The 12662-nt window shown below is 45.2% G+C and overlaps 1 protein-coding gene across 1 annotated transcript in view; it reads right to left on the bottom strand.

Annotated features, from left to right (window-relative positions):
• The window catches only part of LOC133150442 (dnaJ homolog subfamily C member 5-like), a 56736-nt gene extending 44500 nt beyond the window's left edge, over positions 1–12236 (bottom strand). Inside the window, exon 1 of the mRNA XM_061272974.1 lies at positions 11936–12236. The gene's annotated coding sequence lies outside the window, so the exon portion shown is untranslated. The remainder of the gene's footprint in view (positions 1–11935) is intronic.
• Positions 12237–12662: the final 426 nt, after the last annotated feature.

The following is a 12662-nucleotide window of genomic DNA, read 5'->3' as shown; positions in this document are numbered from 1 at the left end:
AAAAAAAAGAAAAGAAAAAAAAAAAATTTTTTTTATTTAAGAAAATCATGGTACAACAATTTTTGAAGAAAATCCTGTCACGGATGGTTCTTTACAACGTCACTTTCCTCTCTTTTCATTTTAACCTAACTGATCGCGGTGGTGCCTTTCTGGGCAGTCAGAGAAATCAACGCCAACAAAAGTCAAGTTTATTTATTTAAAAAAAAAATACATCCAGCCTAGTTAAGAAATCACCAGAAAGATCACCATAACTATTGGGAATAATAGATAAATAATTATTATATATATTATATATTATTATTATAACAATAAATAATTGTGATAAATAACTGGAACATCACTCAAATATTGGTGATCCCGTTGAGAGTCTCACATATTTCTTCGCTATCGAGTTTGCTACTGCATGCGCAGTGATACTGACCGGCAGAATAACATCCGGTTTTTCCCAAAGATGATTTTTTTTTCTGAAATAATTTTACGTTTACGGACTTAAGTAACCCGGCCGGGTCATACCAAAGACTATAAAAATGGGACTCATTGCCTCCCTTCTTGGCACTCAGCAGGCTTTAAGATATCGGCAAATATCGTATCGTAGTTCTTTGTATCGATATGATATCGTATCGTGACAAAACCCGCGATTTACACCCCTATTATGTACCCAACTATAAACATCTGAGGATGGATTAAAAGCAGTACTGAAGGAAATTACCTTGCCCAGGTAGACCGACGAGCAGAAGGAATTTGGTAGCTGGAATCTCTGAGAAAGAAATCACCTCGGCTATAGCGCAAGATGGCGGCGCGTGCATACGCAGCGACCTCTCTCTGTCCCGCCCAATGAGTGTTTTGTTTTGTCCGTCTAATGAGTGTTTGTCCGGCAGTTTTTTTTGTTTGTCTCGTCGTACTGAGTCGTACTACAAGTACGGCAGGCAGGTTCTGCTTGACATCGGCCAAAGCGAGTTTTGTCGAGTTCTGGACTTTGATGCGGGAACATTAAAGGAGTTCGGCCTGCTACGTCCTGAAGCGTCGCCGGGCTCGTCTGCTATTCCTCCCCCGGTTGGGAAGCGTCGAAAGCGGTGTGCGAGGAGGCTGAAGAGCGGCAAACGCGGGGGCGTCCGGGCCAGGCTGGCGGCCAACCCTGCTCGCCCGGCCGTGCCTTCCATTCTTCTGGCGAATGTTTGATCGCTGGACAACAAAATGGATTACATTCGCTTGCTGCGATCTACAAACCGGACAGTGCGGGACTGCTGTGTGCTCGTGTTCACGGAGACTTGGTTGACTGTCAACATTCCGGACTCTGCTGTACATCTGGAGCGGCTAGCGTGCTATCGGGCGGACCGGGCCATTGTACAAGGGGGGAAATCTCGAGGAGGTGGAATATGCGTCTACATCCGTGACGAATGGTGCCAGGACTCTGTAGTGGTATGCAAGCACTGCTCGCCACTGGCGGAGTTCGTGATCATTAAGTGCCGTCCTTTTTACCTGCCAAGGGAATTTACCGCGATTCTGCTCGTCGCGGTTTACATCCCGCCTTCCAACATCGAAAGAGACAGGATCGCGGCTCTTAGTGAACTGTACCAGGCTGTCAGTGAACAAGAGACAGCGCACCCTGACGGTTTCACCATCTTCGCTGGGGATTTTAATCATGCTAACCTGAAGTCTGTTTTTCCGAGGCTTCACCAGCATGTTAATTTTCTTACGCGTGGCGACAGCTTCCTGGACCTGGTCTACTCTTCGCATAAAGGAGCTTTCAAATCCGCCCCCCTCCCCCTTCTTGGACTTTCTGACCATATCACTGTTATGCTTTTGCCCGCATACAGACAAATGGTGAGAGCGTCCAGGCCAGTTCGCAAGCAGGTACGGGTGTGGCCTGAGGGTGCCTCTGATGCACTGCGTGACTGCTTTGGCTCTACTGACTGGGACATGTTTAGGAGGGCTGCCACTTGCGACGATCGGACAGACATTGAGGAGTATACAGACTCTGTTTCCTTCTACATCAGGAAGTGCATTGATGATGTGACTCACTCAAAATCCATCGTCACTCGGGCTAACCGGAAGCCATGGCTGACGGGGGCTGTCTTCAGGCTGCTGAGGGCCAGGGACAAAGCCTTTAGAGCGGGGGATGAGGCTGGCTTGAGGACTGCGAGGGCTGACCTGTCCCGGGGCATCAAAGATGCAAAGAGGGCGTTCTCGTGCAAAATTACCGCCCACTTCAAGGACAGCAGGGACGCACGGAGCCTTTGGCAGGGCATTCAGACCATCACGGATTACAAGCCCGCGCCGCAGAGCTGTGAGGGCGACGTCCGTCTGCTCAATGACCTCAACCGCTTCTTTGCTCGCTTCGACGCTCAGAACAGCACTTGCCCGCTGAAGGCCACTCCCCCTTCACACGAGCTGCCCCTGTGCCTCTCCGCCGACAGAGTGAGGAGGGCGCTTGCCGCTATCAACATCCGTAAGGCGGCGGGCCCTGACAACATCCTGGGTCGAGCGCTGAAGGACTGCGCTGGTGAGCTGACGGATGTCTTCACAGACATCTTTAACACTTCCCTGCAGCAGGCCATCGTCCCGTCATGTTTCAAAGCTGCCACCATCGTACCTGTGCCGAAGAAACCCGCTTCGTCCTGCTTCAATGACTACCGCCCCGTGGCACTTACGCCCATCATCATGAAGTGCTTTGAGCGGCTTTTCATGGAGCACATCCGATCCGTTCTCCCCCCCCCACCATTGACCCCTTCCAGTTTGCGTACCGAGCCAAACGGTCCTCTGAGGATGCCATCTGCTCTGCCCTCCACTCGGCCCTCACCCACCTGGAGAGAAGGGACTCGTATGTGAGATTGCTGTTTGTGGACTTCAGTTCTGCCTTCAACACCATTGTGCCACAACGCCTCATCAGCAAACTTGACACGCTGGGCCTCAGTACCTATCTCTGCAACTGGCTACTGGACTTCCTCTGTCAGAGGCCACAGGTAGTACGTGTTGGCGACAAAATCTTCGCCAGCATCACGCTGAGCACGGGGGCCCCCCAAGGTTGTGTGCTCAGCCCGCTGCTCTTCACCCTCCTGACGCATGACTGCACTGCAACCTACAGCGACAACCGTATAGTGAAGTTTCCTGACGACACGACTCTGGTGGGTCTCATCACCAAGGGAGACGAGACTCAATACAGGCTGGAGGTTGACCTTCTGACCACGTGGTGCAGGGACAACAACCTCCTGCTGAACGTCGACAAGACCAAGGAGATTGTTGTGGACTTCCGGAAGGGTCACACCCAACACCTGCCGCTGACCATCGACGGTGCTGTGGTGGAGAGAGTGAGCAGCGCCAAGTTCCTGGGGGTGCACATCAGTGAGGATTTCTCCTGGTCCACCAACACCGCATCACTGACTAAGAAAGCCCAGCGCCGCCTGTACTTCCTGCGGAAACTCAGGCGAGCGAGCGCCCCTCCGGCCGTCATGACTACATTTTACCGCGGCACCATTGAGAGCGTCCTCTCCAGCTGTATTGCTGTTTGGGGTGGCGGCTGCACTGACTACAACTTGAAGGCCCTGCAGCGCATAGTGAACACGGCTGGTAAGATTATTGGTGCTTCGCTCTCCTCCTTGAAGGACATTTACACCTCCCATCTCACCCGCAAGGCGACCACGATTGTGAGTGATGTGAGTCACCCCGCTCACTCTTTGTTCGAGCAATTGCCCTCTGGGAAAAGGTACAGAAGCCTGCGCTCCCGCACCACCAGACTCTCAAACAGCTTCATACTCCAGGCTGTCAGGATCCTGAACTCGCTTCCCCGTTCTGCGTAGCGTCCTGTACTTTTACTGTCTGTATGCACACTGGCTTTTATTCGTTGTGTTATCTATTTATTTATTATTTATTGTTACTCTTATTATTTATTGTTGGTGCCTTCTTGTTTTTTATATTTCGTTGTTTACTTGTATGTCTATCGTGTAATATGTTTTGTCACCGTGGGATAGGGAAAACGTAATTTCGCTTAATTTACGTAATTTGCCTTATTAAAGGCAGTAGGACCGAATGGATTCCCAGGAGAATGCTATAAAAGCTTGGCAACATTAGTGACACCTATGTTGCAGTCAACATTTAATTCAATATTGGAGGGTAACCCGGTTCCTCCCTCATGGCAAGAAGCAGTGAAATCAGTGATCCCGAAAGAAGGGAGGGACAAAGAGGAATGCGGCAGCTATAGACCGGTAAGCATTCTAAAGATTATAAAATCTTCACTCATATACTAGCCAAAAGGGTAGATTATTGCTACCAAGAATTATTGACCTTCATCAATCAAGATTGGTACGCCGGAGACAGACTCAAGACAATATTAGGAGGACTTTACATGTAACTGATCACATAAAGAGATTAAATCTGGAGGCAGCGTTGGTGTGGCTAGATCAGTCCTTCTCAAATAGTGGGGCGCGGTGCGATAGTGTGTACCGTATTTTCCGCCCTAAAAGACGCACCTAAAAACCTACATTTTTATCAAAAGTCAACAGTGCGCCTTATAGTCCGGTGCGCCTTATGTATGGATCAAGTGATGAATTTGCTGATCCACACTGGTTGTACACAGTGCTCTGCCAAAATGTTTTAGTACGTTTTAGTACGACTAGTAAATTACAAGGTCGCATCGCTTCCCAGCATTACGGTAACTGTAGTCAGGGGGCGTCACCGAATAGCTGTTGTACCCGCGAGGCTATTTCATTTCAAAATAGGCTGCTCCGTTAATGTTTCGAGTAAATCTGCGGATCGATATGGAAGGGAAACATAGGTAAGTAGTACCAATGCGTTAGATCGAACTTTAGTCAGTTCTGATCATTTTATAGGAGCTCGTTTGATGGACGCGATTGTTTACACTTTGCTGAGGCTCATGGGAGATTGCGAGCTGAGGGTCATGGGTTTTTGCGGATGGCTAATGCTATAACGATAGCTGCTATACGCGCGAGGCTATTTCATGTCAAAAGAGGCTGCTCTGTTAATGTTTCGAGTAAATCTACGGATCGATATGGAAGGGAAACATAGGTAAGTTGTACCAATGCGTTAGATCGAACTTTAGTCAGTTCTGATCATTTTATAGGAGCTCGTTTGATGGACGCGATTGTTTACACTTTGCTGAGGCTCATGGGAGATTGCGAGCTGAGGGTCATGGGTTTTTGCGGATGGCTAATGCTATAACGATAGCTGCTATACGCGCGAGGCTATTTCATGTCAAAATAGGCTGCTCTGTTCATGTTTGAGTAAATCTACGGATCAATTTGGAAGGGAAACATAGGTAAGTAGTACCAATGCGTTAGATTGAACTTTAGTCAGTTCCAATCATTTTATAGGAGCTCGTTTGAGAAACGCGATTGTTTACAGAGGGCTCGTTGGTTATTGGCTAGTGGGTGCATACCGCAACCCTAGTCAACTTCAGTTTGTTGCAGTAAAGCTTCTATTTTATGCGCCTTATAGGCCGGTGCGCCTTATATATGGACAAAGTTTTAAAATGGGCCGTTCATTGAAGATCCGCCTTATACCCCGGTGCACCTAATAGGGCGGAAAATACGGTACATGCTTTTTTGGCAGTACAAGAGTAAAGGGTAATTGCACAGCCACGGCAGTAGGTGGGAGTGGCGGTATAATTGTAGGCGTATGCGCAGGGAGTATTCGCTCTACGTATAGTGTAGGGCGCACGGACCATACGCACACAGTACAGAGTAGGCCATAAAAGGTACAGTGGGACTAGGGGTGTAACAATACATCGATACACATCGATTAATCGATATAATTCTCTACGATTTATTGGCATCGATGCTAAACGTAAACATCGATTTATATCGCCGTGTTTGACCTCGGACATTAGACGCGACTTTATTTTGAAATCCAGTTCATTGTTGCTTGCTTCCTCTTTCCGGGAGCGCACTGCGCGTGTTGTGTTGTGAGCAGAGGACGCACGTGAAAGGGGAGTCGACAACTAGTACGTGGCTCCTGGGCTGGTGCTATGGCTAGTGTCCAAAAAGACGAGGAAATTTGCTCCCCTTTAGGCTTCAAGTCATTCGTTTGGAAGCACTTTGGATTCCAAAGAAAAGATGGCTCAACGGACAAGACACGTGCAGTTTGTAAATCCTGCCATGCGGTGATCAAATATTCAGGGAGCACAAATCTCGCCGCACATTTAAAGAAAAAACACGACATCAAAGTTCAGTGTTAAAATAAGCACTTTGTATACTACAATACTCTTGTAATTTCCTAAATAAAGAGTTTGCAGTACCTTGTTGATTTTGCGTATGAATTGTTATAAATCAGGTTATTGTTCTATATTTTTTATTAAAAAAAAAAATCAAAAAAAAAAAATCAAAAAAAAAATCGATCGTAGGGCACTATATCGCGATATATCGTGAATGAATCGCAGCAGGCTTTAAGATATCGGCAAATATCGTATCGTAGTTCTTTGTATCGATATTATATCGTATCGTGACAAAACCCGCGATTTACACCCCTAAGGGGGACACCATGGAGAAATATTTAACAGGGTTGAGAAGAACGGAGGTTCGATTCCACCTCTGACCTTCCCTGTGTGGAGTTTGCATGTTCTCCCCGTGCCCGCGTGGGTTGTCTCTGGGCACTCCGGTTTCTTCCCACATCCCAAAAACATGCTTGGCAGGCCGATTGAGCACCCCAAATTGCCCCAAGGTGTGCGTGCGAGTGCGAATGCTTGTTCGTCTCTGTGTGCTGGCAACCGATTCAAGGGGACCCCACCTACTGCTTGATGACTGCTGGGATAAGCACCTGCACGCCCACAGCCCCCGTGGGGACAAGCGGCATAGAAAATGGATGGGATGTATGGATGATTAGATTGCCGTATTTCCCGCAACATAAGGCACGCTTAAGAACCTTTAATTTCCTCAAAAACCAAAGGGGCGCCTTTTAATAAGGTGCACCATTTGTGTGTAATTCCAAAATTTGTAGTTGTTTAATGTGGGTTTCGCCACACAGAGAAGTAATATACTGTAGACCCTATAAACCAATCAGAAGACAATACGTTTTACGTTGATCGGGGCAGAAACCCAATCAGAGGACTGTACGTAATACGTTGCATACATACCTCCGCCGCCATTGAGAAATAAATACAGGGGGTCCTCGGTTTACAACGTCGATCCGTTCCTATGTAAACCGAATTTCGGTGTAAATCGGAACAGTAATAAAACAGTAATATAGTAATAGAATGAAACAGTACAGTAATAAATGTAATAAAATAAAACTCGGAACAGCAATAAAACGATAATGCCATAATAAAAATGGTAACATAAATGATGACACACGCGAGAGAGACGACAAAGTCCAAAACTGCGTACGTATACCATGTGAGTGGGTAACGCTGTCTTCGCAGCATTTACCCCAGTGATAAAAATAACAGCTTTTGGCCATGTTATTGCATTGTGAATAGTGCGGCATGGGAGGGCACTGGTTAGCACATTCTCACGGGGCTGCTGTGAGGATTTGTACCTCCCCTGTAATTTTGCCTCGGACCTGTTCAAATTTGCCACACTAACTGAAAAGACCCCCAGGAAGGCAAAAATAAAGTCAGTTGATGGCTAAGGCTCTGGATTTCAAAAATGGGAAGGGGGTACTTATTCTCACAGGGCCGCTTTGAGAATTTGTACCCCCACCCACCCCCATAACTTTGCCTAGGAAAAGGGAAACCTGTTCAAATTTGCCACACTACCTGAAAAGACCCCCAGGAAGACAGAGAAAGAGTCAGTTAATGTCCAGGGCCCACCGTTTCTAAAATGGGAGGGGGATACTCATTCTAACGGGTTGATATTCTCAGAGTTTCTGTTACCATATTTATCCCCCCTCCCCACCACCTGTCACTTTGCTTGGGACGAAAGTACCATTCAGAACTGAAATTCTTTCTCAATCATTCATTCAGATCAATCCACTCAAATCTTTCTCTTTATTAATGATTTCATCACAAAACATGTATCTTTTTCTTAAAAGAACACATTTTACATTGCAGTAGTCTCAGCATTTAATTATTATGCATTGTCATTTTTAATTCAAATTATTAACGCAACAATATTAATTTACTTTGGAAATACCTGAATAATAAAAATGTATTAATGATGGTCAGAATGAAAAATAAAGTTCCCTTTTGCAATATATACTCCTCGTAGCATGTAATGTTCCCCAAAGTGGAGCTCCTTTGCATCTAGATTTATGCAAAGAGCTCATGTAATTATCATTGCTTTTTGGTGAAGTGAATGAGTGTTCCATCTGTACGATTGGTCTTTGAACGCACCTCACGTCAACAGCAGAACGCGAATGAACTTAAAGAAATAAAATGAAATAAACCCTTTATAAAAAGGGAAATTGACTGGTGCAAACGTGTGTTCTTCATGTTTTTATTGATAACAAGCTAGTGCTATTGCCGTAAGGCAGTGCTTCTCAATTATTTTCTGTTACGCCCCCCCCAGCAAGAAGAAAACTATTCGCGCCCCCCCCCCCCCCCCCCCGTGACTATCCTAACTTGTCTTGTAAGTCGTAAAATGTTGCACTGTCGCAAACGTCACAGAAGTAACAATGAGAGCGCCACTGCCCCCTGCTGGGAAGATGCGCTATTACACTTTATTCTAGTACTGCAAAAAAAAAAGCCTGTTCCCCAGGGTCACACGCGCCCCCCCAGGTATAGCACGGCGCCCCCCAAGGGGGGCGCGCCCCACTATTTGAGAAGCACTGCCGTAAGGCATCGGTTTCTGCTTTCCGCTCAAGGCGTGCGCGCTCCTGCGGCAGGGGATACAGATTTTCACGGCACCGGTCGACATATTTGTAGTTTTTTTAGCCGAGGTAGCGTTTACTTGCACCGCAAACTTTTTGATTGATTAAAATATGTCAACGGCAGAAGACGTCCATACATACATAACCCGTAACAAAATAAATCCCCTCACAATATTTATGAACACGTCTTGTAAACAAGCACTGCAGTCAAGCTACGAAGTGAGCTAATGCTAGCATTTAACACTTCATTGTGTTTACCAACAGTAAAACAGCACCTTCGATGCAATTCATCTGATACAACTACTCAAAAGATACCCACAATAAGTGAAAACAGAGCGCACAGCTCCAAAACATTATTAAAGTGAAATAAAGTTTATTATTTTATTTTTGTGTCCGTCGTTTTCATTGATTGAAGGAACTTAACCATCAACAAAACAAAGTATTTTGGCGAATCCTTCTCTGATTTGTGGGGATTGATGCATCCAACAACGGAACATTTTGATCTCTTCACTTCGGCATCCTTGAGTTGTTTGGACTACAAAAGTCTCTCAGAGTAATAAAGTTGGCGGATTTGCGATACAGTTTGTCAACACCCATGACCTTGTTTGGTTTGTCCCGCCCCAACGGATGTGATGTAATGCAGTGGTCCCCAACCACCGGGCCGCGGACCGGTACCGGTCCGTTGGTCACTTGGTACCGGGCCGCCAAGCCGCACAGAAAAAAAAAAAATTATCGACGATCAATTAATTTAGGTCAAGACACTCGTCCCGGTCACGTGACATGTTTTCCCAGTCGAGCCCGCAAAGCTAATATGTGGCGACAGGCGTCAAAACCGCTTCAACACACCAAGAGACCAAGCATCCTGCAATAAAAGACAAACCTTAATCACTTCGGGTGTCATTGTCTCCGATTACGTATAGATGGGACCGGCTCGTTTCTGAGAAACAAACTCAGTGCTCCCACTAATTCAACGTAATGGTGAGTTTTATTTTTGTCATTTGTACTTGTTTTTATGTCAGTCGTATCATTTTATTTCATCGTATTTATATATTTATTATAAATGTATTGTTTGTTTATTTATTTATTTATTTATTTATTCATTTAAATGTATTATTTATTTATATAAATGCCGGTCCGCGAAAATATTTCTGACATGTAACCGGTCCGTGGCGCAAAAAAGGTTGGGGACCACTGATGTAATGGATAAAAAATACATAATAGAAAACGGAGAAAACCGAATAGAGTAAAAAAAAAAAAAAAAATAGCCCCACCAAACATCATAAAAGTATCTCTGGAGCACCTAGAGCAGGGGTGGGCAAACTTTTTGACTCGCGGGCCAAACTGGGTTCTAAATTTGGACCGGAGGGCCGGACCAGGAGCAGATGGTATAGGCGTTGTGTGAAGTCATATAAGCGACCTGTAAAGGTCATTGCATAGAAGATCTTGGCCTTTAGTAGGTAGTAAAGCATGGATATTCCAAACAAGTTTTTTGAAAACAAATGCATTTATTAACAGCATTAAAAAAAAATAATAATTCACTAAAAAACTGCTATCAGTGATTCTCATAAAACACGACACTGTTATTATGAATAACAATCTCCATCACTTCAGTGCCTGCAGGTCAGATTAATGAAAGATGTTTATCTTATGGGATCACATCAAACGGCAAACATACTGACCAAATATATCATCTTGAAAAATCGGTGAAAGCATACATCCAAATAAAGTAATCAAAACAGCAACACGGTGAGGGGTATCTGAAAATCAGAGCAGAGTTTTAACTCGCAAACACCTGGTAACAGAGGTGAGGAAACGGGAAACACTTGCTTAAAGTAAGCCTTAAGAACTTTACAGGTTAAGATTAGTCGCAAATAGGTGGTGCATCAATGTCCTTGAGCATCCTGCATTGTTTGAAAATGAGAATGGTCGCTAGTTTCAATCCCTGCTATGTGTACAAATCATATTCAAAATGCATTTTTTTACAATAAACTTGAGAGCCTCCCGTTCATTTTCAGTGGGAACAGTGTTGTTGGTGTCCCTTTTTTGCTAGTGCGTCATAGTCTGGAGTAAAATTTGTTGTGGCAATTCTTAGGCGAGATCCGAGGTGTTGGTCCGTTTACCTTGATCTGTGACGGGTTGATGTTGATGTGGCTGAACGTCACGTCGCGTACGTCGAGCCAAATTGGCCACTCTTTTTTAAACACTCGGCACTCACTTCTTTTTTTCGGGCCACTCATTTTAATGGAAGGATTCCAGGGGAAGGTTTGTGGGTGGCTTTAGCGCAAAACTGCATCTGAAAGCTCAGTGCGCGAATTATAAGAACGCTGTCGTCAAAGCCCACGCTCTAAATTCGGGACTGATACGAATAGAGCGAGAGTGCGCCAAGTCCGTACTACTGAGTACGTACACGCACTTGTGAGTGTGCACCGAGCTTTCTGACACGGCTTCCGGTAGTAAATGCGCAGGCGAGCGCTTCGCCATCTACTGGGAAAACGCAGTCATTGCAGGCAAAATGACCAAAAAAAAAAAAGTTTAATAATACAATTTGTTCAGGGTTGGCGGGCCGGATTAAACGGTCCCGTGGGCCGGATGTGGCCCGCGGGCCGTAGTTTGCCCACCCCTGACCTAGAGATATATATTACACTTTTCTACACTCTTGGAGGCTCCAAATACACAAGAAAATTAATTTAAAAGCAAACATTTTCCACGATATGTCCCCAAAAAAAAAGGTATAGACTAAATCACAGCACAGAAATCGGTATCATTGAACTTTTAAACATAAACGTTAACAACAACTTATTGGTCACATCGCTTGCTTCTGTACTTCTTGGTCAATAGTGTTTCAGATTAAGAGTGCAACTAAATATAGAAGCAGGTACTGTATGTGTGAGCCACTTGGACGGTTTATCATTAAGTGCTAGCATTGTACACAGCCAATCTCACAGAGCCAGAATTATATTTCAATAATCAAACAAAATCGCGTAAATGTGCCGAGTTAAGAAGAATCTAATTGACATTTAAAGTGTATCAAAATGTCTGCCGTCTCTCACACAGCCGGTTGATGTGCTCTTTGGATTGGATTATCTCCAGCGACTAGTATTAGTTTGCGCTCTAATCCAAAAACGGCGACCGCCCGCAGTGTTTGCGTACATGCTAACACAGAGTTAGCACTACTCACCAATTTATCACGCCCAATCGTACAACGCTGTGTTCAGCCCTCTGTACTCCCACCGTCCGAATCAAAGCGGGTGTTCAAATGTCTCCCCTCATCCCAACAGAGGCTGGAGGATTTCGCCAAATCCGAGGAGCGAGCGGCTATTGTTTACACCGGTGCCGTGTACGCGAAGTGCGCGAACAGTTTTCAATCGCTCCACCCAGCTGGTGCGATCAGAAAATGATTCTTCTTTCCGTGTAATACTTCGTTTGCACTCATGCACTATCAGACCCATATGCACTACACACGACAGATACACCGTCAGGCAGGAAGTGGTGGAATGAATTTCAAAATAAAAGAAAGCGCAGTGCAATTTAATTATAAAGGTTCTGAACCATGTCATAAAGGTTTCTTTGACCGCGGGGGGCGGAGGGGTTATTTGTCAACCAGGTTCTTTACCTGCGTGAAGCTGGCCACCCACCCCATGCAAAATTTAACGAAAATAGTCTGTTTCGGTTGTGCTTCGTTTGTGCTAGTTGGTGCCGGAAAAAATGTCGTTTGTGCATCAACGGTTTTCTAGTTACAAAAGATTACCGTAAATTCCGGACTATAAGCCGCAACTTTTTTCCAAAGTTTTGAACCCTGCAGCTTATAGTCAGGTGCGGCTTATATAAGGATTTTTTCGTGATTTTTTCGTGATTTTTGTGATGACTTGATCACTTGAAGATTCAAGAGTTTTTTATTCGCCATG

This window comes from Syngnathus typhle, linkage group LG2, assembly GCF_033458585.1.
Source record: "Syngnathus typhle isolate RoL2023-S1 ecotype Sweden linkage group LG2, RoL_Styp_1.0, whole genome shotgun sequence".
Taxonomy (NCBI): Eukaryota; Metazoa; Chordata; class Actinopteri; order Syngnathiformes; family Syngnathidae; genus Syngnathus; species Syngnathus typhle.
This window is presented reverse-complemented; position numbering and strand designations above follow the sequence as displayed.